This window comes from Halictus rubicundus, chromosome 15 (genome assembly GCF_050948215.1).
Source record: "Halictus rubicundus isolate RS-2024b chromosome 15, iyHalRubi1_principal, whole genome shotgun sequence".
In the NCBI taxonomy this organism is placed as follows: domain Eukaryota; kingdom Metazoa; phylum Arthropoda; class Insecta; order Hymenoptera; family Halictidae; genus Halictus; species Halictus rubicundus.
In genome coordinates this window covers 774,515-801,925 of record NC_135163.1, presented here as the reverse complement: position 1 = coordinate 801,925, position 27,411 = coordinate 774,515, and the positions used below count along the sequence as shown (strand labels likewise).

Sequence of the window (27,411 nt, the reverse complement as noted above, 5' to 3'; positions counted from 1 at the left end):
TCAACGTTGTTTTTCTTGGTTGCAATCGTCGGCGGCAATGGGTCGCTTTTATGTTTCTCGTCGTCCCTATACCTCCCGAATTTTATTCTTTTTCACTAAAGTCAGTGCCACAGAGAACATAAATGCCTTGGGAGAGAATTACCTCACGATCGAACAATACCGGCACATCATTATCCGTTTTATTGCTTGTTCTTGCAGTCGTGCTGGGAATAGTGCTCGATGGCCATGGTCGAATGGTGTACGTGTCTTCTTCGTTGATATCCCTTTAGCAACACAGACTTCGAAAATCGGTTAATAATGAACCATGTACAGGGCAATGTAGAATGCATTAGGCGATCTTGTTGTGGATACATAGGACGATTTTAAATAGCACTGCAATTTGTGGACCATTTATTTTCAGCATACTGTAACTGTACAAAAAGGAAGAAACTCACCATGCGAAAATTGCTCTCTCAGAAGCTGCGAAGTTAACAAAATATGCTTTAAGTCGCAAAGTTGTAGCGTCTTACGTGGAAATATCGTTATTCATTAGAAACTTAATAAAAAGTGTATTCATTAAAGTGTACTCCTTTGAAGACGTTTACAATGAACTGCTTCAGACTGTATCTCCATACATAATTAAAAGAGACACTGTTATGAGAAAAGGAATAACACCCCATAAATCTCTCAGTAAAACTCACCTCATTGTCAGTATACCGAATGAAATATATACAGGGTGTTCATTTGAAAACTTTCCAGCCAAATATCTCGAAAAGTATGAAAGATATTAAAAAAAGTGCAAAACACGTGTCCGAGGATTTCGAGGAGGAAAGAGGAGGACAGTATCAGTTTTTTATTTGGTTGGTGTTTTCAAGGTCATTTGAAGGTCAACTTTGTTTTTTCAAATGGAAACCTATATTTTTGATTATGGGATCTTATTTTACGTAAAAAGACCGGCAATTTTCGTACGATACTTTTTTTTATCTATGTACTAGTTTCGAAGATATTTAAAGAGAAGTACTGCGAGAAAGCTTGTAATTTTTTTATAACTACAACAAATTTTCAGAATGTTCTCCATTGTTTTCTAAACAATAATACAGATGATTCTCGAATTCTGAACGAACATTTTTGAAGGTACCTAAAAAGTATCACTTTCTATAATAAGATGTGGATTTTCGTCACTCCAATAACGACAGTTATGACGATTTACAGCATCGTTTAAGAAAATAGTGCATTTGTCACTAAAACAAATGTTTTTAATTAGATTAGGAATGACGTTGATCATATTTGTTAATTCTTCACAAAACTCAATCCGCCTGTCAAAGTCATCTTCCAATAACTTTTTATGCAACTGCATTTTATAAGGATGAAACTTGTTATGTTTAAGTAAGTGCACAGATCCCACTGATACACCAGTTACCATTGAAACTTGTCGAATTGAACTAGTAGGACTAACAGTAAACTGTCCTATAATTTCGATTTGATCAGCTTCTTTTATGAATTTTGGCTGGTTTCTTTTTTTTGTCACCGATCCTGTTTCCTTAAGCTTTGCAACTAATTGTAACACGTACGTATGGGAAACATGTGTATCAGGATGTCTCTCGTTAAGCGTAGCAGCAGTTCGACGAGCACACTCATCAGCCCCATAAATAACAATTATTTCTACTCGTTCTTCTAGAGAATACACCATTTTGTACAATTAATTGTACTACGATATAGTATCTCTTATTACGATGATTTGCACTTGACTAAATAGTACAATCTTACATTGAAAGATAGACAACATAAACAAGAGATTAATAAAGGACAATTTTGTTTTCAAACGGTACATGCTAGTACAACTGGAAAACATCAACGATTTGAGTCAAAGAATTTTACACAATAATAATAAATTGCGAAAATTAAGAAATGTAAGAAAACTAAGAAAATTAAGAAAACTACGAAAATTGCTGGTCTTTTTACGTACAATATGATCCCCTAGTAAAAAATATAGGTTCTCATTTGAACAAACAAAGTTGACCTTCAAATGACTGAAAACGCCACCCAAATTAAAAATTGATCACTGCCCCCCTCTTTCCCCCTCGAAATCCTTGGACACGTGTTTTATACTATTTAATATCTTTCATACTTTTCGAGATATTCGGCTGGAAAGTTTTCAAATGAACACCCTGTATATATTACACTTCACCGAGCTTATCCATTTTTTAAGCTACTTTCGTAAGCATGTTCTTAAAGAATTAATTTTCTTTATAACCGCTTCTTTATGTCTGTATAAACGTAGGATAGGGTTTTCAGTGGATTGACTCCGGACGAAGAATAATACTAACGCAACTTTATTAATTTAGGTAAAGATGTAAACGAGGTATGATACCAACAAAAGACGGTATATTCTCTAGCGACGACCGGACACGACTGCCGACGTTCTAGATTTTCACTCCGCTTGTCGCTGTGCGTTTTTCATTTCTTTCAAACGCCGATCATTGTTTGTTTCGACGCTCGCCGTGGCCCAACCTGCAGCTGTGTACATATTTGTACCTTGCTTGCGCGGGGCTTCTTTCATAAATTCCCACCGGAATTCCCGGCGTTTCGCCTGCACATTTTTGCCATAAATGCATGAAATCCGCAATCTACTTATAACAGTTAAACGAAAAACGGTTCGTCACCACCGCAGCATTTGCAAGAACGGAACGCGAAGGGAACGTGAAATATATTGATACTTTCCTTAACAAAGAGCTCGATCATAAAGGAGACAATAGATTTCCTGGCGGGAATACCGTCCTCGAGGATCAGTAATTATTTCGACAAGGGTCGGTGGCAAAAGTTCATACTGCGGGACCGCCGGTGTAATAACGAGGGAGCATGAGCCGCCCACACCTAACCGAGACCTCCCGCCGTAAATTACGATCACAATTCTGGGGCGCACGGAAAGTATGCGATGAAAATTCCTGAAATCAAAGGCGAATGGCGTGCAGAATGCGTCCCCGATGACATCCGCCGAAACCGCTCCAATTCCGTTCGTCGTTTTAAGCCGGCACAATTACACAAGGTAGATGACGATCGACAAAGGGAAGGAGAATGGGGTGAGAAGGAGAGAAATAGAAAGAGAGAGAGAGAGAGAGAGAGAAAGAGAGAGAGAGAGAGAGAGAGAGAGAGAGACAGCGCCTTACATCATATGGAGTCGAGTGTTCGGTTAACACGTCCGTTATCGATTTCCATTCGTCTAAACAGATGTCAAGTGACGACATCGAGTGCAGGGGGGCAAGCGTCCGTCGTCGCATTAACAGCAACAATATCGATTACTCCTTGCCACTGTAAGGGGGGGGGGGGAATAACAAAAGCCTTTCACGCTACGAACCAGTTCGTGTACACCCCCGCTTTCGTAATTGCGACGAACAAAAGAGTAGCTGAACGCGTGTACAAAACGCGAGGTAGTGGAACGAGGCGATGCTAACTTGTTGCGTTCCGCGTTCGTTCCACAAAGACAGTCCTCGATGACGGACCATTGTGTGTTTGCGGCTATCCAGGGATCTTAGACCGATTCGATCTGACCAGCAGCGCGCATCGGCTCGAAAAAGAAAACAGGTACGATGAAGACACGATTGGATTGTCAATTTGTGAGGCCATTGATTGCAGCGAATCGACCGGCAAAGAAGCTTCGTGTTCTCTTTTAGCTCTCGAGCCCGGAACTCACGGACTGGAAGACAGGTTCGACGGTTCTCGTACTAATCCAATTCGCAACCAGTCGTTGAACGAGTTAACCGGCCGCTGCGGATCGTGCTCGTAAATGTTTTGCAGGGATTTTTTTTAAGGGAACGGCCTCCCAGATTTCTCACTGTGAATATCTCATTAACCCCTTGCACTTTTTTTTGACTTAAGGTATGGGAGTGCTCCTTATGGATCCTCCTCCCCCCCCCCCCCCGTCTTCGCCGAAGAGGAGGTAAGGGTATGTTGGGCTCCAGCAGCAGAAGGTCAAGGTGTACCAGCTGAACCCACACCGAACCGTCCCTGGGCACCCATTAACCCCATGCACTGCAATTTATCTTGCGGTTACCGTGATTAGAACTTCTTCGCCGTTCTGTATTTCCTAGGGGAAAATGAAAATGGCTGAATTAATAATAAATCGAATTTATGAAAGCGCCAATTCGGACTTGCACTAGAAGAATAGCTAACTAAAAAATATCAGTTTTCACCGTGATAATGCTGGCGTTCATATTGCAAGAGTTATAAAAAAGATTTGTTTAGCACAGAAAATGTATCAATATTAAATGTACCAATGATTTCGATGTGCAAGTAACGCTGGCACATAAAGTTTGTGCAGTAGAAGTAATTAATTCCTGAACATCTCTTCCACACAGAGGTTCAGCATAAACATTATAAACTTTGCGAAGAAGTTTTAGTAAATTCATCCTTTCATCCCTCAGCTCTTGTTTCGTGTAGGGTTTGAGAAAAAGTTTTAAAACTGGTAAATCTATTCCGCCATCTTTTATCTCTCAGAATGCAGACTGCTCGCCCGCCATTACACAGCGTGGCCGCCATATTTAATATATTCCAGTCGGGCTTTTCGAACAGTTTGGATAATATAAAGGGTACTGCCAAGTGACTTCTGATTATTTAATTCAGGTATAATTAGCCAATGTCAATTTATTGTTAATCGTATATTTTATATGTTAATCTAACTAGAGTGTGCTGTTAACTTCCGATTATTTTCAGTTGATTTGAATTTATGCTTGCGTCTATTAACAGACAGATATCAATTTTTAGTGTAATAGGCAAACGCAATAGTTGAAGTCACCGTCGCAGATTTCACAGACGTTGTTTTGATCGTTGAGAATTCGCGAATCGGTTTGAGCTCAAACTTTGCATTAAAAATATGTTTTCCAAAAGTATTTTTGGCGAATCGAAAAAAATTTTTTTATCATATTGGTATCATTTTCTATCTTACCGACCAATTTTGTCAGGTCTGGTTTAGGTTTGGAGTGGTGGCGGGTGCAGGAGAAAAGGCTCCATCCTGAAACACGTGTTCCGTCAATTAAGAATGGCAGAATTTAAATAGACAGTAAAGTACGAGAATTTTTTGAGTCGTCAAAAATCCTTTTGGGAAACATGTTATTAATGCAAAATGAACCTATTTACCGAATTTCAGCTCAATGGGATTTGACCGATTTTCGGAACTTTAGCCCAGTATTGATCAATGCTAACTTCGGGAGACGTAGGTACGTACACGTGCAGATCCGTCGACTTGTTTTGCACCAGCATCGTTAATCCCATAATAAATTATCGACTGTTGCCTTTCTCTGGCTCGCTCGCTTCTGAATGGATTACACGAGCTGCAGTGAAAAACACAGACAAAGGAGAACATCGAATTGTCCTCCTCCATTCTGATGAAACATTGAAGTTTTGTAACACAGTATTGAAAATAGGATATGCGCATTGTTAAATGCGTAGGTAATTAAATCGATCGATATGTGAATTAAAATATCTCCTAAACTAATCATTTTTAAACATACATGGGTTAATACATTTTCTTATAGAGAATAAAAAGCTGCTTCGGTTGATGCACAACAAAACGTACGGTTTCATTTAGAAATCAAGGTTGACCTTCATAAGTCCTTGACGCGTCCAACAAATTATTTTTGCACTTCGAGACTTTATCTTTATATCTCAAGAAGGTACAGTGTCGTATAACAAATGTTCTAGTTACAATATTAGTTTTGAAATATGTTAAAATAAAGGAGCTCAAAGAACATAATTAAAAGAGAAACAAGCAAGGCATAAGGCAGATTATGGGTCAAGCATTATCGAATCATATGCATTTCCCGATTTAAAAGAATTGATTTTTTTGCACACCCTGATATGAAATATTTTACAGCGAGAGCGCGCTGGAAATTCGAATTATTGATAAAGTCGTTCGAATGAAACGATTCGTTCCAAAGGTCAGATTGCCAGCGTGCCAACGTTTTTCTGGAAATACCATTGTTCAAAGTGCTGGCCAGCATAACTATCGTACCGTCCATCCAACTGACTTTATCTTTTCGAATAAATTGCACCATTTTTTATTCACTGAAACAACTGTTCGATTCTATCACGAAAACCGTGACAATTTCTTGAAATTGTTACCGTTCCGAATTTCTCTCTAAAAAACCACCCCCGTGAACTGTGACCTAACAGTAAAATGTTGAAATACGAAATGTTTTTGCTCCGGATTAAGCTTTCGGGCGTTTGATGTCACTGCGCATCGAATCGATATTTTAAAAAATTTTTAACTTTTCAATAAAACGGAGTATTTTATTAACTACCAAGCACTTTATAAACAAATCTGAACAAATTGGGAACATTGTTTTCAACAATCGCTCACTACTGAATTTATGTGTATGCAACTGATATCTCGAAATAAAAAATATGCAGTTTTTCGAATTTTTTCAAATACGTTTGCCGAGTCCGAAGAATACACGTTACTAACCATAATAAGACACACCTACCATAACACGGTCAACTGATAACTTCAAACTAAAATCTGCAATTTTAAGTTTTTGGAATTTGTCAAAAATCGATTTTGTGGTCAAAAAATTCAGAAAAAATTTACAGTTGTGTGCTATCCGGTAGAATTTTCATGAATTTTTTCGTAATTGTTTGTTAATCAGAACAGAAGGAATAGGGTATTATTCATTAAACCGTGCCCACGCTATAACTACCCTTGTGGTGGGATTAAAACTGGGACTTGAAACTTGCCACAGAGTGTTTTCTTTGGGGGCGGTATCGAATGGTATGAAAAAAGATTAATTTGGTGGGTCGGGGGAGGGGGGTATATTTGACCTCCTTATCCAACTATACCTTTTGCCACAGATATTTTTAAGGCAATGAAAATGCATAATTCCACTGTATTTAATGAGATTTCAGTAGCAAATTATATTAACCTACTTAAAACACGATGGGCTATTTAAATAAATAGATTCCGCCAGTTTAATGCGAACATTCGAGGGTACTTCAATAAATGTAAATTCGCCTTTGTTATCGACTCGTTCGAATGCAATGTGATCGCTCGTCTTCGTATGCCACGGCAGATAAACCGAAACGAGTGGCTGTGACATTTATTTTTTTAGAACACAATGAACCGTGAACACGCGCGACAAAAATATCAACGATTTCGTTTTCCTTGACATGGTTCCTTCGATCAAAATTCTAGCGCTAGCTAGATTCGACTGATTGTGGCATAACGATATTCACCTAGTTGCAATTACTTCATCGGCAAGTTCGATCGGTGGTAACGCGGCACAAGCAGTCGTGAAAGTAGGGTCTATTTAATTAGCCGGAATTGTTTGAATATCATATTGCGCCGTGCATAACCGTGGTTACCCACCCTACGGCGATACTCCAATTACTCTCAATGAGAGTTAATTGTTTAGTTATTGATAACGTGCAAATAACGCCATCATTCGAATCTGGTAGGATCAATCGATCAAAAATTTTAGAGGAATTATCTACACTCCGTTCTCCACCTTTAACAAGTTACACACATTACACATTTTCCATTGTTTACTGTTTAACGTATTTATTCTTTTAATGGTGAAATTTTATCTTAAAAGAAATAGATTTTCCATTTTTACAACATTGGAATCCGGTATGTGCAAATTGATAAAAAATACTAAAGGAATTGTGTACATTCCGATCTCTACATTTAACAAATTCAATACATCATATTTTTTCGCATTTTTTGCAGTTTTGATTTATTTATCCTGTTAACGATGGAATTGGTTTTGCAAATCTGGTGGAGCGTCTATTTATTTGCGTCGAATGCAATACTTTCACAAAAATGCAACAAATGTTATGCCTGTTTGATTCCTTGATTCTGATACAGGAAATGGATTTACCATCTTTTACGAAAATTTCGATTTTCATCGTTATTTTATCGCGAGTAAACATCGCTGAAGAGTTATGTAAATAAGAAAACAGTGAGTTTAAAGCACAAGGAAGTTGCGCAACAAGAATTTCGTCTTCTTCGACTGTACAACGGAACAAGGAGTTAGATCGTCATCTCACAATACCATCATTTTTGCGAATTCCTATGCAAATAGAACGTTGGGGATATTAACTCTCGGGGTTCGGACGGTCTGAGACGAAAACGGCAGACGAATGCAGAGTCACTCTGACCTAGAGCAAAATTTCCATTATATGCAGATTCTAGGATGGTGCTCTGCATAAAATATTCTGCACACCTGTAAGTGCACACATTGCATTTACAGCGGGTTCAAAAAGTATCTGAACACTAAATATCCCATCCTCAAGAAATTCTCGATATTTTAATCCTGATTATTTCGTTAAAAGAAATGGTACAACGATATAATTGAACTCATTTTGAAGTTTGTAGCCTCTATATACAGGGTGTCCCAAAAATGTTGTACTTCCTTGAAAAGGTTGATTCCTGAGGTCATTTAAAGTAATTTTAGCTTTGCAAAAATGTTTTCCGCGGATTTGTTAGGGAGTTATTAACGAAAAACAAGGACCAATCAGAGCACGGATACAGCGGAGGGATTCTAACTCGACCAATACCAACGCCATTCAGTAGGAGTCGCTGAATCCGCGTTGTGATTGGTCCGTGTTTTTCGTTAATAACTCTTTAACAAATCCGCGAATAACATTTTCGCAAAGGAAAAAGTTACTTCAAACGACCTCACTCTTTCCAAGGAAGTACAATATTTTTGAGACACCTTATATAATCCTATATTATTAGACAGCAGATCACTATGCGAAATAAACAATTTTCTGCATTATTTGCGACGTACTGGAATCGAATAAAAATGTATTTCTTCCTTCAATCATTTTTTAAGTTCATGACAATTAGATCTTTATGAAAAATAAAAATATTATACAGGAATCGTAACAAACTGGAGTAACATACGTATTTATTTTCTTTCTTAATAGGTTTAATAAATCGAAAATAATATAACAGTATTTTCAAATTGTTCTAATGAAAACATTGCTGTTTCAAATTCCATCTACTCATTTTTGACATGAACGCATACAATCCGTAGTCTATTTATTATTACCGGAAAAACAAACACCGAAAATAACCAAACGTATTTACGTTGTTACCCAATAAATAACAGCACTCGTCAAATTGATTTGGGTTTTTTAAACTGAAAACCAAACCACGGCCGATAACGCACGAACTACGATTGGTAGCGAACGCGTGAACGAAGTGTAATGAAAAAAAAATCGATTCCCGCCAAATTACTGGACCAGAATACCCCGTTGGCAGTGCGTTCATTAAAGGAGATTAATATTCAAAGTTTCTTCGACGCTGCAGCGGATAAACGCGTTCCGCCGGCGATTTAACTCGCAGAAAAGTTTCGCGAAACGAGACGCGACGATTTACGGATCCGCTATTTCTTTTTCTGGAGACTGGCAAGCTAACTTCTCGTTTTTTTTTCGTCACGTGTCAACGCAATCACGAACCTTTGGAGTCGCAAACACGACTGCTAGACTGTGTGTGTGTGTGTGTGTGTGTGTGTGTGTGTGTGTGTGTGTGTGTGTGTGTGTGTGTGTGTGTGTGTGTGTGTGTGTGTGTGCAGGGAGGCTGCAGCGGGTGGCAAAAATACCGCCATCATGGATAACGCTTGAATCGCTTCAACCCCCTAACCCCCGTGGTATTTCGTATAGGTATACGCCAATTAAAAGTTTTTCCAATACCACTGCGCATCGAATGATTCTGAGGGGAAAGTCAGGATTGTCGCTGAACAACTACAGACGATACTCGAATTACGAGAGTTGACGCGACGTCATAATCATTATAAGACAAAATTTAAAACTTGTGGCGTAAGTGCTAATACATTTGATTAAAGAAAAGGGTATAGCCGGTTAAAAATTCGAACTTAAATTTGAAGCTAGAAATTCTGAAAAAATTCATAGATGTGCATTCTAATAGCTGAAATATGCTTGATTTTTTTCAGAATTTTCAATTGAAGAGGATAAGAGAAATTACGGAAAAACCTGATTTTCTTTGTCATCCCATTACTACCCCCCATGTCGACATATAGGGTTGGAAACTGGTACAAAGTATTTTCTTTGGCCTACTGCAAATTCAATTTGATTTAGGGGCACTTTTGACCTCCTTATCCGGCCATACCCTTTTCGTTATGATTTATTGTTACGAATCACTAAGATTATTCTGGCTAACCATTATATTTTTTTTTGCTAACCGATAATTATTATCGTGTTTCAATCCTAACAATTGGACATTCAAAAATTTTAAAATCGATTATTTTGCGTTGTCAGTTTGTCCCTCTAACATCGATTTCGGCATAAAATTTTGTGCAAAGAAATTCCACGTCGGTTATTGCAACATAAATTTACCAGGACGTTACATCTTCCGCTTCGAGCATGCCATCGCTCTTTTCAAATTCTAGATGGGCCATTTTATCACTGTTCTCAACAACTTCTGCAGCCGCGAGACGGTCGCGTCGTAAAGGGGGCAATACGTGTCAGTCTTAAGTCGGTCCTGGGAACGAGATCGCGAAAACGAGTTCGTGCAAAACCTAGGAATCCTTGCTGTTTCGATCACCCGTTGTACCCGCTGGTACGTCGCGCAATAACTTAGCGAACACACGACGATTCCATGTCACGAGAATCGTCAAGTTCTGCGCTACTGGGAAATATTTATTGCGCTACACATTTTGTCCCCTTATTGTTTGCATCCACCGGTTTCCTTTTATTCGCTTGTAGGGTCGGTATCCAGCTCGTTTTGGCCCAGATTCAGATGCGAACATTGCCTGCATAAATAAGTAGTTCCATTGATCCGCACTCCTATAATTAACCCGTCTTGCAAATTTCTATAATTAACCTGGATTTATTTAGTTTCTTTATATAGTCAGCCCATCGATTTTCTGTTTACAAATAGTCATACACTTCCCTCCCGTAATTAAACGGGCTCATTAATTTCCCTACGATAATTAACAGGTTTTATCGATTTTCTTTTGATGGGTATAACCGGCTTCATTAATTAATCTTCTGTTCGTTGCGTTGCATCAGATGGCTCGAGAATTTTCGGCGTTCGAATTGGTTTTTAGTCTTTTTTTTATAGAGGATTTCAGGGAAAAGAGGGAACGGCCTCAAAAGTGGGATTCGAACTCGCGACCTGTGTCGCTAGATGAGAGGAGGGAGCACGAATCGAGGGGAAAAAGTTACCCTCTCTCTGCCAGTACCGGGTTAGTCACGTGACGTTGTGACAGAGACGGAACGCGTCACGTGACCTGGCCGTACCGGAAGCGTGGGGGAAATAGCGCGGTAGAAGGGGAAATTAGAGCGGGGGAGCAAGTTTTGATCTGACGACTCTGCGTGGAATGTGGTTCGAACTACTAAATAAATTAATGTGGGGGCGAATAGGTTATAAAAAAGCTAGACCAAAAACAAATTATTCTCCTTAAGCGAGACATCTGCGAATTTACAATACAATTACTGTATAAATTTCAGCACGAAGAGGGCGTCGTAAATGTTATTTTTTCGTTTAATACGAATTATGTTTATTCACCGGGAGTTGTTCATTCCCTGGAAAGGTCACCTTATCTGGTGTTTACGATGGATCCTGTTAAATGATTTTCCACGATCAACGCGGCGGTTGCACTTTTTGTCGGTCACCGATTCAACACGCATGACCTAATTACATAAATTACTTAATTTCACGCAGCTAAACGATCGATACGCGAGATACTGTATTACAAAATGGTGTATCGATGTTATCCCTCGTGTTGGCCACGGATAAATGCTGGGCATATACATATTTCATTATCGGACTGCAGTATCTGTGTAAACTCGTGTTTTCATTAATCATTTTACGAAATCGCGAAACGTTCAATAAACACGTATCATAATAAACGTTGTTTGTCCGGGACATCATAGTTCAATTAACGCGGTGTTTACTTTACAATTATTTAAAATCTACAATTCACTGCTGACCAAGCAATTGTAACAATTTATTTTGTTGCTATTGGCTAAAAGGACAATTTTTAATTTTTCTCTGATATAACAAGATCATGGAAAATTCTATTAATTATTATTAATTGAAAATTATTATTGACGATGTGTTTTAATAAAATAAGAAATACTTGGTATACTTCTCTGGCGATGAACTCGTCTGGTCATAAAAACAGCGCCACTGGATATCAATTTAATTAATAATAAATAAATTAACAGAAATTGACTAAATTGTGATATAAAGTGAGAACTTGATTATCAAGTAACTAACAATTAGTAACGCAGATCGCTTCTACAAATGAAGTAGATTAAACTTGTTTTGAAGCGCATAAAATTAGCATGGCGGCCAACGTATTGAAGCATTGTGAACACGGTCGATGAGGGTATAGCATTCAAGGTGTGAATTTTACAACGGCCTGCAGGAAACAGTCTGCTAACAAAACAAACCTGAACTGAAATTCGATCGCTCGACTGTCCGTCCAGTGGCCAGAGAGTACGCAGTGTTCACAATTTCCATTGATCGTAACAACACGGATCCATATATTTCCAGTCGCCTAATTGCTCCCAAAATGTCCTCGTTGCGGAGAACCTCTCCCCCCCCCCAGAAATGTAGTCCAATGGTTTTTGGCTCGGTCACGGAGAATAAAACATCCGGGACCGGATCGCGCAGATCGTAAGAGAACGCGGGGGAGGCCAAAAGGGCGTGGCAAACGCTAATGCGGTGATTTTCGAAAAACATCCGACGGCAGTCCCGTGACAAACGCTTCGAACATTATCTACTTAAGGGGGGAACCTTATGTAAAATGAATTTTTTTTTGTTTAAATCGATGGGAAATTTCGTCAGAAATACGATCAAAAAGGTTAGAAAGTGATCAGAGATGTTCTTGTACGTTATTTTCAAAATAAAGTGAACGGTTGTATTGGGCGGGGCGGCTCAGGTAGTCAGGCTCTCGTCGGAAAGGCTCGTGTTTCTCGAAAAGAAAAAAGAACGGCTGAAGTACAACTTTTTGAGGAAGAGGAAGATCTGTTCTATGCCCCTGGAATCGCAGATTAGCAAAAGACCGCGGTAATCTAAAATTAATTAAGATTTTTTCACGATTTTTTTGTAACTCAACTTTAAACGCATTTTTCTCGAAACGCAAAATTTCGTACAGCGTGCAACGTAGCTCAAAAACTGATTACTCGATCTTCATCAAACTTGGTATATATATACCAAGAATATATCTTCTATAAATAATTGGCCACAACATGACGACCTCCGATTTTCTAATTTTTTACTTAAAACATTGTTATTAACAGAAAATCCGTTTTTTTCAAAACTTTGTCATTTTTGTAATTTTGCAAATTTTAATAAAAGAAGAATGTCATGTTGTGCGTATTTGCATAAAGTAACGATTCCACTTTGATTTTTTTGTTTCAGATCATTTTTGTGCACTGTACGCTGCACGGCGCATTTCCAGGATGCCATTTCAAGCCGCCATTGCACCATTAATATTTACAATTAAAGTTTATAAAAAATAATTTTGTTTACATTATAACGTTAATAAATGATGCCTCAAAATTGATATCAATCTACGCATTACATTTTTCAAAAAAAAATTCTTGAAAAACAGGCCATTTATATAAGGTTCCTCCATTAAGAGGACAGTCTATAGGGTCACTAGGATTCGCATAACCGCTGGATTTGATTTGTAAAGGAGTGAATTTGGTCTGGGTTAGGGTGAACTCGAATGACAGAAGGGTGAGTTTGACTTTCAAACTCGCTGTATTTGACTTTCCGCGACACTGGACGTCTTTCATTTTCAGCGAGGTCAGGGCTGTTCCGTAACGAGTTTAAAATTTGAAAATCATCGATCGGATCTAAGCCTACGAGGTTATGAATATCGCGATAATCCTCTGTTTGTTTGTCCCTTTACCTTTATCTCCGCTGTCACGTGGCATAATCCAGTGGTGCGCTTTGGTCAGATTGCAGAGCCCGCGATACGCGGAATATCAATCGTAATGGCTCTAGCAACGGCGAGAGTCACTCGTCAGGATGGAAATACGCCGGAAATGCGATTAGACCCGATTAATCATTCGGTGCGCCGATTCATTACGGCGATGCGCGGTCGGCGGGTTGCGAAAATGTGGCCGGGGGCAGGTTCGGTCTGCCTGGAAACTCGATGAAAAATGTTTCCGCGAGAGACGTCCGAAATCTCTTCATTTGACCGCCATTTCTCGCGTAACTATTTCAATCAATCATCTTCGTCGACTTCCTGCTTATAAATCCACGTCGCAAGTTTTAATCAATTCCTTATTCGAATGTTGGCGACCAATTCAATTTTATATCATTTTCGAGCACATTATCGAATCAGAAAATTAGAGTGAATTAACTTCGAGTGAATTTTTACGAAATGTCCGGAAAAAGGATATAAATTTTTTCACTTAATTCCTCGTTATCCAATGATTAACTATTTTGACTTGCACCATTATTTGTGTTAAACGGCTCGATTAGCATTTGCAAAAAGACACTGGTTGAAAGTACTATTTATCGCGTCGATCGTTTCGTATTTTATTTACATCGGGGTAGATTCGATGCGAAGGGGAAAGAGCCATTCAACGGACTGTAAAATTGTGAAAATAATGGAGGTGGACACACAGAGAGCTCGGGTGGAAGATTTTCACATGATACGAACGAAGATGACAGGAGGCTGGGAGAAGGAGCAGAAATAATCGTGTGTACGTAAACATTCACGAAAAATATCACGTTCGACATCAAAATACTTTGATGTGAATACAAAATACTGTATGCACGTCCCCATTTTCATACTTCAGTTTGCTAAAACTGAAATGGTGAAACGATTTCTTTCGTTCGACACAAGATTCCTCGAGGTAAAAATAAAATATTATTAATTTCCATGAATATTCACGCTTCCTAGAAATTTGCATATCGCATAAATGTGTAACGATCCGCAGTCAGCCAACATTAAAATTTGCATAGTATACCAAAGTTAGTTCATTTATTTCGCGCATATTCTGTTGCATAAGATCTACAATTGACTTGAACTTTGTTTCGTTTCCAGGACGTTTTTTTTTAATAAAACTCGCAATAATGGTTTCCAAGATGAGATCTGGAAAAATTGGTCGCATTCAAACCTGTGGGGACACCTTAGAAGAATTGATCGACGTTGTAATATTGCTATCGACTTATTAAAATTATTAGAAGAGTAAAAGCGGTCTTATTTGACTTCTGTTTCCTACGATTGACTTGGACAATTACTATTTTACATAAAGATCCGCAGTCTGCACTATTGTTTTAGAGTGGAATCTGTTGTCTCTACTTGCGTCGGCGTTGACAGGAGAAACGGAGAGGATATTTACACTTGCGAGCAAATAACAGGATTAGAAAAGTTCCCGGGGAACGTGTTGTCCCGTTACTTTTGAAAGGGTTGAAGCTGTTTGTGTAGACACGTACACCGCTATACCTTGCCTTCGCCGGTCTGCTGAATCCTCAGCAGTGACACAGTCGTATTGGCTGTTTGTTTGTATGATACACATAACTTTGCACGATCGAATAGTTGTCGGAACTTTATTAACAGTTCTCTCGCGAACCGATTGTTCGCGGCACATGGCTACTTTCGAACTGATCTTTTCTCGTCGACCGGAACACGAGCGACAGAAAATTATATTCTGTACAGTAATTAACACTAGAACTACTTGTAATTACACTGCGGATCTCCCGACGGGTCAGGTCGGGAAATTTGCGCGAGATCAGTTCGGGATCCTGAAAGTTTATAAAGTTCGGGTACCTGAAATTGTAGTCCGGTCAGGATCCCGAAGTACTCGAACCATCGATTGGTGTCAAATTCCCAAAAATTCATAATCTTCTAATCAAATTTTGTATTCTAACTTTTCGGGTACTCGAACATTGCTAACTTTCGGGATCCCGACCCGACCCGACCCGACCCGATCCGAGACTCGGGACCCGCACATCCCTGGTCTACATAGATTGCAAGGAACTGATACCAAGCAGAAATTTCTTTCCTTCTTTAATAACTAGACTGCGGATCTTTATGCAAAATAAAAAATATTTGTATCGATTGCAAAACGAAGGAGCAAAATAAAAATTTATTTCTTCTTTTAATGAAACCAATACGCTGATATCCTTAAATATTTTTAATATGTCCACTGATTTAAATTGTGGTTATCCATTTTTGCCGTCAATGCATAAAATCCGCAGTCTATTAATAACTTTAAAAAGCTGAAAACATTATTTTGATACTCTAAAATTCTTTCAATCTTTGTTCTCTTTCGAATTGCACCTACCCACTTTTACCATAAACGCATAAAATCCGTTGTCTATTTATAATAATAACAGGATTGAATTTACTTAGATTTCATAGGATTTTTATGGTAACTTGAATAAAGAAGTACTTCACTTTATTAAACCATATGGCATTTACGTTAACTGTGGCAAAATTTCCGTTATGCCAATTTTATTTATCTTAAGTTACGTCCCGAAGTGTTCATGATTTAAGAGTCGCTCAGTTAAAAGGTTAAAAGAAGGAATGTGTTGTATCTGCTATTCGTAGTAATGGACGCAGAACGTTTGTATTTCGCATAAGGATCCGCAGTTTAGGAGTTGCAAGAACAGTAGCGCAAATAATAACTGGAAAATATCCTTCTCTCGGTCTTAATGTCTTAACTTCTACTGGCTCACGATCGTCTGTTATTATACTCTCCATGAAATTCGAGAAATTGGATTCTCGAAGTTGCGGCGGCTATCACGTTTCGCGCAACCCCTAAATTCAGGGACGCGAGACAATGGGAGTAAGTAGATTTGCTCGGTCTTTGATCAGACTCGAGGCGAATTGGTCCACGCTGGGCGAAAAGTGTTTGACCCGTGGCGATCGGACAAAGACAGTCTCGCTCTCACCCCCCCCCCTCTTTCACTCTCTCACTCTCGCCCTTCAACCCTTCCTCTCTCGCGGGTTAGAATTGGATCCAGTTTACTCTGTTTAACGAATCGTGTGACGGATTCCGTAGTGTTTCGTCGAAAAATCGTGCGCCGCTCACCGCCGTCGAACGCGGTCAACGATTTATGCTGCCCTTTTGAACTTGCACCGAAAATCGCCGGCTATGAAATACCTCCAAGCAGGATTGTTATCGAACACGTAAGAGGATATTTACAATCAGACCGCAGATTTAGCCCGTTCACATATAGCGAAAATCCAAATGGTAAATCAGCATACCGCTTCTTCAAATAATCTTCTTAATCTGACAATCTAGTAAACTTGAATTAATACTTGACAATTTGCACTTTTGACAAAAGATCGAGTTAAACGTCATCTCCTGGGACCAAGAATTTTTAACTTTTTTTATATAATCCTGTAGATTTTGACGAGAAAATATAAAAAATTGAAGTTTTAATGCGAGGAACTCATTGGCTTAAAAGTTATGCGTGTTTAAAGTTAAGCAGAGTCAACATTTAGTGCATGAATTTATTATTGAACATTTATATGGATATTTATAACTACACCGTGGATTTTTCCCGTTCATGGCGAAAATCTAACTGGTAAATCAGCATACCACTTCTTAAAATCATTTTCTCAATCTGGTAACCTAGTAAAGTTGAATTAACAAATTTGAGAATCAATTCTTATTATAATACAGTAAGTACATGAAACTTTGTTAGGATTTGCAGGGCACAAGAAGGTCACGAAAGTAATTGTAGCAATAAATCTTGTCTTTGTCTGTGTTGAAATAAATAATGTCTTTGCCGTGTTAAAAAGTTTAAAGACATTGTTCTATTATTTTCAAATCATTGATATTGTTAAGAAAATAAATCCATGTTTATGATATTTAATAAACGTGCGGTCGGTTTAATAAAATGATTAAAATGATTTTATTGTATAAATACAAAAATAAAAGTTTGTATAGAAACAAGAAAAACACAAAAACGACCCATTCAAATTTTGCGGTTTTACAATTATTGAGGAGAGCTTTTATGGAAAATTATTCGATAGAATGCATTTACGCGTATTCGACAAATTTGTCAGTGTTCCTGTAGAAGTTGCACGTCCTTCTATCCGATTTATTATTTGTAAACGGTGCGAATAGTTTTGCGTTAATTTTATTTTATTTTACGACAGTTCTTCATTTTCAGAGGATTTTGCGTGCACTATGGAATTTACAAAATTAATTATGTATCTTTTCATTATATTGATTTTTCGATTCGATACCAAGAGAAAAATTAAATTGCAAATATGTGGGAGGTGCGAATCTTAATTTCTGTTGCTGTTAAGTATACTGATTGTGAGATAAAAATAGCAGTGGCCATGATAAATCTTGACTATCTGGTTTACGTTTCATAAAATAAATTACTCTGATTTCGCGGTATTTTTATGGTTGTTAGTACGGCAGATAACGCGTTGTTAATGGTCAAGGAATGAAAAATTTACAGAGCGTCGAGACAATTACTAATTAACGTCTTCCTTCTACTTGGCGAGTATACGGATAAGATGAAAGAGGAACAAGTTTCATTGCGTGTTTTTTTTTTGCAGACATTGCAACGTGAACGTAGATAATATCTCTGTTCGTAATATTTCTTAATGAGAAATGAGAGAAATGTTTAATTTTCCACTGAAATGGTACACATTTTTCTGCAAAATAAAAATGAACTATATTCGAGAACGTAATATTTCACGAATGAACAAAATACTTCGAATATTTTGTTTCTTCCCAAGTATCGTAAAAATTTCATGCTGGTGGATTATAAAAAGCGATCCAATCATTCTCTCTCTCGTCCATTGCTAACTGTGTTGACACTGTGCAAGTGGATCAGCATATTTTCGTTTTCCACTGAATATTTTATCTGCGAAACAGTATTATGCCTAGAATCAAAAGGAAATTCCTCCAAATGAACGCTCATTGCGAATCTAATCTAATCTATTGGTTTTCGAACATTGTGCTTGTCTTATTTCGTGTTTGAACTTTCAGTGATCCGTGTTATACCGCCTGTGTCACATCCTGATCTGTCGGTAAAAATATTTCGAAGAATACGCTGGACCGAAATAAATGCTTTCACGGATATTTACGGGGGAGGAAAATGGTCACTTTGTAGACAGTATATTGTTCGGTGCATGGAGGATATAGTAAGTATAAAAATGTATAGTTGTTAGTCTTCCGGTAATTCTTACTGTCGATTAAAGTAGCGTATTTTGTGGTTTTTGTAATTTAATGGTAGACCTTTTTGTAATTTAATTGCGGAGCTGTATAATCTTTTTGTAATTTAGTAGTGGAGCTGTATCATCTTTTTGTAATTTTATTGCGGAGCTGTATAATCTTTTTGTAATTTAATTGTGGAGCTGTATAATCGTTTTGTAATTTAATTGCGGAGATGTATAATCTTTTTGTAATGTAATTGTGACCCTGTGTAATCTTTTTGTAATTTAATTGTTGTGCTGTATATTCTTTTTGTAATGTAATTGTGACGCTGTATAATCATTTTGTAATTTAATCGTGGAGCTGTATAATCATTTTGTAATTTAGTTGTGGAGTTGTATAATCTTTTTGTAATGTAATTGTGGAGCTGTGTAATCTTTTTGTAATTTAATTGTGGAGCTGTATGATCTTTTCGCAATTTGATTATGCACAATTTTTGTGAAACATGAACGTAGTTCAATTCTATTGGTAACATACAGAGCACGCAATGTTTTTAGTAGTAGATTGAAGATGAATCGACGATGGAATCGCGAACGGAAGACCGACGAACACGAAGTACAAAAGTACGGGATTGAATCTCCGGGAATAGCAAAACAATGCTGCAGTTTGTACTGCACAAAACTACACAAAGCAGCCCTGTGTATTCACACAATGTTCCTCGTTGTGTGCATGTTTCTGACAGAACTGCGAGCCATTCTCATGTAATCTCGAAATTGCAGATATCGATAAGAATATTCCAGCACACTTTTTGTCAATTCGTGTTCAATCGTTCAAGTCAACGAAAAATTTATTCTGGGCAGTTTAAGGTTGCAGAAAATCTAAAAATCTTACAAACCTCACGAAACGTTTTCACATTTCGTGTTGCATTAATTTTCAGATTGTGGAAAAAAAATTGATTCTGGGAAGTTCAATGTTGAAGAAAACATAAAAATCTTACAAACGTTATGAATCGTTTTCGCATTTCGTGTTGTACCAATTTTCAGATTGCGGATTTTGATGAAAATAATTCTACGAATTGATTGTGCGATGCAATCTTAGACATTAAAGTAAAGTTAAGAAACTCAGTAAAGCAATGAAAATTTGATTTACGTTGTTACAGGTGAAGCAATGCTGCGAAGAGAGTGGAAATTTGATGAAACGTCTTACTATTTCGGCAGTAATTGTTTACGTGAAGCCAATCGACAATTTTATCCACCTCTCAACATACCTCGCCCTCAAAGATAGCAGTTTCTCGACTAAGCTATTCCGCTGGTAGCCTCGGGTCACTACGTCTACAGCACTTTAGACACACCTCAAGCTGTCCCGATATCTTCATTGGGTTTATGTTTCTATTTCGGCTAGAGTTACCGATCCATCATAAATCGTCACGGCGAAATAAAACGCGCGAGAACATCTTTTGAATTTTTATCATCGATCGAACTTTTCACCTCCCCCGCTCTCAGACCGTTCGACAAATATTAATTACCAAATGTAAATCTTCTCCGCATACTATCAAGGAAACTAATGGTTAATAAAACCGTTTACCTCTTGACCGTTCTATTTAATCAGTCCATATTACGCTCTCCGTGTTTAAGAATCCTCCAACGATATTACTACCCTGATACAACGTCTCCGAGTACACACCGAGGTTCGTTCGAGTAATACGTTTGAATTAGAGTCGCGTCTAATTAAAAATCTCCGGTTGAAAATTTAAGAAAGCTCCGGGAGAGTATCATAAATAATGGTATGAGATCGTCGCTTTTTCTCTTTGTGCAATTAGCTTAATTCATATGGAACTCGAGCCACATTCGCGAATTCACACAATTCTCCATGTCCGCCCTCGAGGAATCCAACGGCAAAAAAGTTATTCACTTCTCCGCTATTGTAGGTATTCGCGTAGTGTTCTTATACTTAGACCAAACTTATCCCATAATACAGAAACTACTTTATCCGTCGAAATGGCTGCAGTGTGTCAGAATTCTTTCTTTGGCAATTGTTGAGATGCTTTTATAAAAAATTGTCAATTTATTTGGACGCATATCGTAATGAAAATTCCGTTAAAACTAAATAAACGAAGCTCTGTTATTTTTGTAATGTATTACGAATTAATTACTTTTTACTGTTCGGCGATTCTACTGTTACAAAGAAGTGGAAAGGGTATTTCATGAATAAATAATTAGTGGTACATGATGAACCTTTCAGCCGCGATCATTAATTTTGCACTTCTCTGTCGACAGTAATAAACACCCTGACAGAAGAACTCTTGATTTTTAGATTGCACTTGGTTGGTTATACATTTCATCTGGACTTTTGTAAACTGTGCCCAATTTACGATTCACAATTGTCGAAACCATCGGTAACGTTGCAAATATTTCTTTCTGAAGGTACATGGCCGAACTGGATCCTATATCTGACTCATAATGGATTCTCAACATTACAGATATTTCCCTTTATCAAAGTATACGGCTAAATTAAATTCAACACGCGATTCCTGATCAACTGATGTCACCGATAATACTATAAATACCTTTGTTTGTCAAGGTGCTACACTGGAACAGATTCACAACTATACAAACGCTTCTCGTTTCCGAGCTACATAACTAAAATATAATTCATGATTGAATAATACTATCAACAGCATTTTAAATATTTTTCTTCGCCAAGATGCGTATTTCCAAAGTATTACATTGGAATCGATTTATAATTCTGTAAATACTGCTCCTTTCCAAACTACACAGACAAATTCTACTAGAAATATAATTCTTGTTAGCACTAAACCTACCACCATAAAATGACCGGTTACAGATTTTCTATTTTGCAGTTATTGAAATTATAAAACTGCCTTCGTGGGAAATGATTAAACAAATGTATTTAGTTGAATACATATTAAGATACGAATCGCACAAAATCAAAATCAATTCAATCTTGTCATTTTCATAAGGCAACATATACCCGTTACATTTAAGGCTCGGTAGGTTTCGGTTCACTAATGCCACTAATAACATCGCAATTTCTTTTCTTTTCGAAAATACTAGATTTAATAACACTGCAATTATACTGACAACGTTATTCCTGATTAGCTAATACCACTAACAACGCGCAAATATTTCTCTTTTCTGAGATACTGGACCGAACTTGATTGACAGCTTTCCAAAGTTTCTCTCGCCCAAGCTAGAATTCCACTGAAAACACAATACCCAATCAATTATTTTCATTTTCCAAGATGCATATTCCCTTAAGATTATTCCCATAAGATTCGACTCGATTGTCAATTCCGCTAATCATTTCGCTTAGACTAAATATACAATTCCCAATCAACAAACACCAGCAAGAAAAGAAAACACCTCAAACATTCCTGTTCAAAAAACACAGACCGAACCATAGCCAATTGACAATTCTCTCTGTATGCTTTACTATATTTGCTGAAACAGCACCCCTAAATCCTCCCAGAGGACAATTCCATCCACCAAACAGCACCAATAACACGTCAAACACCCCCGGAGTGTAGCAATGGCGGTACAATTTAAAAGCCGGTCGAAATCCGCGATCCCTATCTATCGGACACCCGTGTTATCCACTTGTTCGCAAAGATCTTCGCGGGTTCGACCCACCCACGGCTCTTCCACCTTGCTAGGGTTCGGCACACATTTAGGTACGCACCTTAGCGTAATCAAACAAGGTTCCCCGGTGTCGACGTCTCTACCGTCCGCTGGGGGGTAGCCGCGAGAGCATTGGCTGGCTAAACGTCAGGTGCAAAAGGTCGCGCCTCGCTGTTCGGAGCCTAGCTCGGAATACTCTCGCCGGTGGTGGACGTCGGAGGGCGGCCGGGGGATGAGCAGGGTCAGACGTCGTGTACGGTTTCACGGTATCGTATTCGCCTGTAGAATAGCCACGACTTCCGCTCGGGAAATCTGTCCGGGTGAACGAGACGAACAGTGCGGATGGGGTACGCGGTCGCGACTGAACGTCCCCGGCGCGACGTCCGCCAGAATGTTGCCGCTCTCGTCTAATAACGAGAAGGAGAAGCGGTCTGCGCGGAGAGAGCGAACGGTTGCCACGGCTTCCCCGACAGAGAAACCGCGGGAAAGACAGGGAAAGACCGAGGAGAATGCACGCAGGACCGAGCGAGAACCGCCCGGGATGCCGGTGGAGGGACCGAGAACGAGAGTGTCGGAGAGTGCGTGGAGCTGTCGCGTCGGGAGCGAGAGAGAATGCTAGACTGCGAACCAGAGAGAAACAGAGATCCCTACAGGGAGGGTGGAAAAGGCAGAGAGAGAGAGAGAGAGAGAGAGACCTCTAGAGGGCGTGTGGAAAAGAGAAAGAGAGAGAGCAAGCGTGAGAGAGGGTGTATAGGAGGGCGAGTTCGGGAGAGTAGAAGCTGTGGGAGGGATGGACCGTAACGCCCAGTAGCGTGCGACCGACAGAAACGGGCTGCGATTCTTCGGCCGCCGAGAATCTTAAGGGCTGAGGTTGAAAGGAAAAATTGGGGTAGCTGGGGGATGCGGCGACGCCAGAGGGACACGCTAAGGCTGGAAGATTGCTTGGGGAAATTGGGGGATGAAGAGCGGGAGGACACGCCGGGGGTTTCGATGCTGTTTTGTCTTTTTTAGGATATTGGGATTGTTGTGAACGGTAGAGTTGCGTCGATTGGTGTCCCTGTAGGTGTGAAAGCTTGAGGAGCAGTTTGTAGGTGTAAGTGGAGGTTGATTACGGATTTCGACTTTTTGGGTGTTGGGATTGTCGTGCTTGGTGCGATTGCGTCGATTCGAGTCTGGCGGAGTGTGAAAGCCTTAGGAGGAATTCGGGGGTGGAGGATCGGTGGAGATTACTTAGTGGTTTACCTTTTTTGGGGGATTGGGATCAGTTGTGAACGGTAGAGTGCGTGGATTGGTGTCCTTGTCGGTGTGAAAGCCTCAGGAGGAATTCAGGGGAGGAGGATCGGTGAAGGTTACTCAGTGATTTGTCTTTTTTGGATATTCGGACTAGTTTTGAACGGTAGAGTCGCGTGGGTCGGTGTCCTTGTCGGTGTGCAAGACTGTGGAGGAGTTTGGCGCTGTAGGTGGAGGTCGATTGCTGTTTGGGATGTTTTGGGTTGTGTTTGGTGGGATTGCGTGGATTGGTGTCTGGGGCTGTGACATCCTGAAGAGAAATTCAGGAACATCCCAAAGACTCGAATTGTTTTGCTTTTTTGGGTATTGGAATTGTTGTGCTTCGTATAATCCCGTGCATTAGAGCCTGAGGGGGTGTGAAAGCCTGAGGAGGAATCCGGCGGTGTCGAATCGGTGAAAGTTACTTACTGTTTTGCATTTTTGGATATTCAGATTATTGCGAACGGCATAGTCGCGAGGATTGGTATCCTTGTTGGTGTGGAAGCCTGTCGAGCCGTTTGGCGGTATAGGTGGAGATTGAATAGTGGTTTGCCTTTTTTGGGGATTGGGATTGTTGTGAACGGTAGAGTTGCGTGGATTGCTATCCTTGTGGGTGTGAAAGCCTGAAGAGGAGTCTGGGGGCGTAGGTGGAGCTTGATTACTGTTTTCGGATTTTTGGGTGTTGGAATTGTTGTGCTTGGCAGGATTGTATGAACTGTATGTGGTTCTTGGGGATGTAAAGGCTCGAAATAGAATTTGGGGATGAAGACTACGACACTCTAGAGTTCCAACCTGTAACGATCGAAATTATTTACAAATTTTTGCGACACAGGGTAGGTGTGTGCGACGATATCAAAATCGGGCTACATCACGGAGAGATTAAAATATGAAATTCTAAATGAAGCAAGATTCGTCGGTTTCGAGTGCAGAGCGGAAATAGGACAAGTATTCTGGTATCTTTTATATTGTACTGCTATTTCTGGGGAACGTATGAAGGCTGAGATAAAGGCGCAAGGAAAGGGGGGAGGGTAAAACTGGAAAGTTAGTGAAGTTTGCGAACGTAGAATTGTGGAATTGAAGTATAATTTCGTTTCTGAAGTCTGCTTAAATTTAATTTTAAATATTTCTGCCTAGAGATTAATTTCTGCTTCGTAGTAGGTAAACTTTTTATCGTTTGCATACGACTCGACAGTTTAATAGTTAAGAGAATGATTAGTATTGAAATGAACGTTACGTTAAATTTGATTGATATTATTGGATTATCGTATTTCGTTCTGTCTAACTTACGGTAGAAATGCATAAAGGTCCGTCGTAAAGCGATTTTGTTCAAGCGGACAAGTGGAAGGATTTCATGGCAGCTTTGAGTCCTATGAAAATTGATCTTGCAGAGTTAGAATGTTGATGGCACTTCAAGAGACTGTTATAACTGTATTCTTGTTTTAGCGCTGCAGCTACCGGATGCTACCAAAATTAATCACCAGCGGCTGCCATTATCGTGCAGAATTAATGAACATGATTTGTACGCTCGTCTAAACAAACTTATTAATAGCTATTTCGTTAAATAAATCTATTTCCAAAGCGAATATTATTAAATATATTTCTTGTAAACCCATGGATTTTCATTCAGAGTTTATTTAAGGTATTGTGGCATTTGTTATCAAAAAGTAGTATAAAAACGTCATTTACTGTACGATTGCAAGTTCTACTTTTTAAACGACTATTTGCGGAACGAATTATGTCCTACTGACAAGGAATGATCCCGAACCCGGAAATTCAAAAAATTATTAAACTGTAGGGACATGAAGTGAATATGTAGGTATATATTACTTCTTTTTTTGCAGTACAAAAGCACTTTAAATTGTTCGACCCTTGAAAATTCGGCTATTTTAAAATTTTTTTTCTAATTATATCAACAATTGATAAATATTTTACCAGACTGTAGCCCTTACTGAAAAGAACCATTTTTGTCTGGATACATTTTCCCTATCCCTTACAATTTGCGAACTGTAAAACAAACAATAGCCGAATTTTCAGGGGTTGATTTTACCACCTTAAAGTGAATACAGGCAGCAAAAAAAAACGTATAATACATACCGACATATGCACAACGTGTCCCCAAAATTTCATAATTTTTTGAATTTCCGGAGTTCAGGATCATTCTTTGTGAATATAAACAGAGTATAAAGAAAGTGAGTATGAATTACTGGAGAAATCGAACGAGCACAGAACGTACAGCAAAATGAGAAAGATTGAAGAGGCTGAGGTCAGATGTAAGAACAATAGCAAAGAAAATAGACAAAAGTGAAACGAACGGAGAAATGTAGAGGGGAAAATGCTCCATGGTAACGACAGGGAGAGGTGAATAAAATTGGTGTAGTTTCGGTTACGAAACCAACGGAGTGCTGTGAAACAGGGAAGGTTGTTCCAGGAAACTGCAGGATTTTCAAAAGGAGAAACGGAATCAAAAATGCCGCAGGAGGTCGAGTTATTAACTTTAGACAGAGGAATTGGAACTTCGCAATTACAATCATAGCCTTCACGTAGGAATTCTCATTTCGAATACTACCATTTATACCGATGAAACATAAAAAGAAATTTTATGCATTCATGGCACTTGCAAATACGTAGAAGTTAACGATGTAAACAATTTTATAGAGTTCGTTTTAAAAATGGGTTCTACGATATCAATATGATAATACAAACCATAAAAAACGAAATAAGTTTCTTAAAAATTAGTATCTCTATCAAAATCCGCGATCCGAATTATGGTGAAGATATAGAGTAAAATTGGGGAAAAAAGAAAATCTGGAGCTAAACGATAGAAGTATAATACGAAAGTAGGTTAATCCTATGTAATCCAATTTTTTCCGTATCTAGAAAAAAAATTGTACGACGTGAAGTTAACAGGTATTGGCCTTCTGATGCAAACTAATAACTAGGTTAAGTTTTTTGTATTCTTTTACTCTATAAAAAACGGTTTGCTACTTTAAAGTTGAAATGAGATGCAATACAGTAGATCTCCGTAAACTTTGACATAAGTAAAAGACTGTGTATTATAGATAATGGAACGAAAGTTCGTGGCATTTTAAAATTAATATTCGAAGATAAAATTAAAATTCATGGGTTTGCTCAATAACACGATAAGTTACCTCAAAACTGGCAAAAAGTGATAGAGCAGAATGGAAAAAAAGTTATCAAATAAATCTGTGAATCTTAATTTTATTTTTTCTGAATTTTAATTTAAAATCGCCAAAAGCGTCCCAACCCCCATTATATTTAAGCAGTAAATGTTCCTCCGAAACGAAATAAGATTCTATTCTTTTCCAAACAATATTTAAGCATTAAATCTTTCCCGATCTGTTAGATTGTTTAAAATTATCGTAGCTGTCAAGAAAATCGTACGTCAAGGGGTTAA

The 27,411-nt window shown here is 38.6% G+C and overlaps 1 protein-coding gene across 1 annotated transcript in view; it reads right to left on the bottom strand.

The window, feature by feature from the left end:
* The window catches only part of LOC143361404 (uncharacterized), a 38,008-nt gene extending 14,933 nt beyond the window's left edge, over positions 1-23,075 (bottom strand). Inside the window, exon 1 of the mRNA XM_076800770.1 lies at positions 22,789-23,075. The gene's annotated coding sequence lies outside the window, so the exon portion shown is untranslated. The remainder of the gene's footprint in view (positions 1-22,788) is intronic.
* Positions 23,076-27,411: the final 4,336 nt, after the last annotated feature.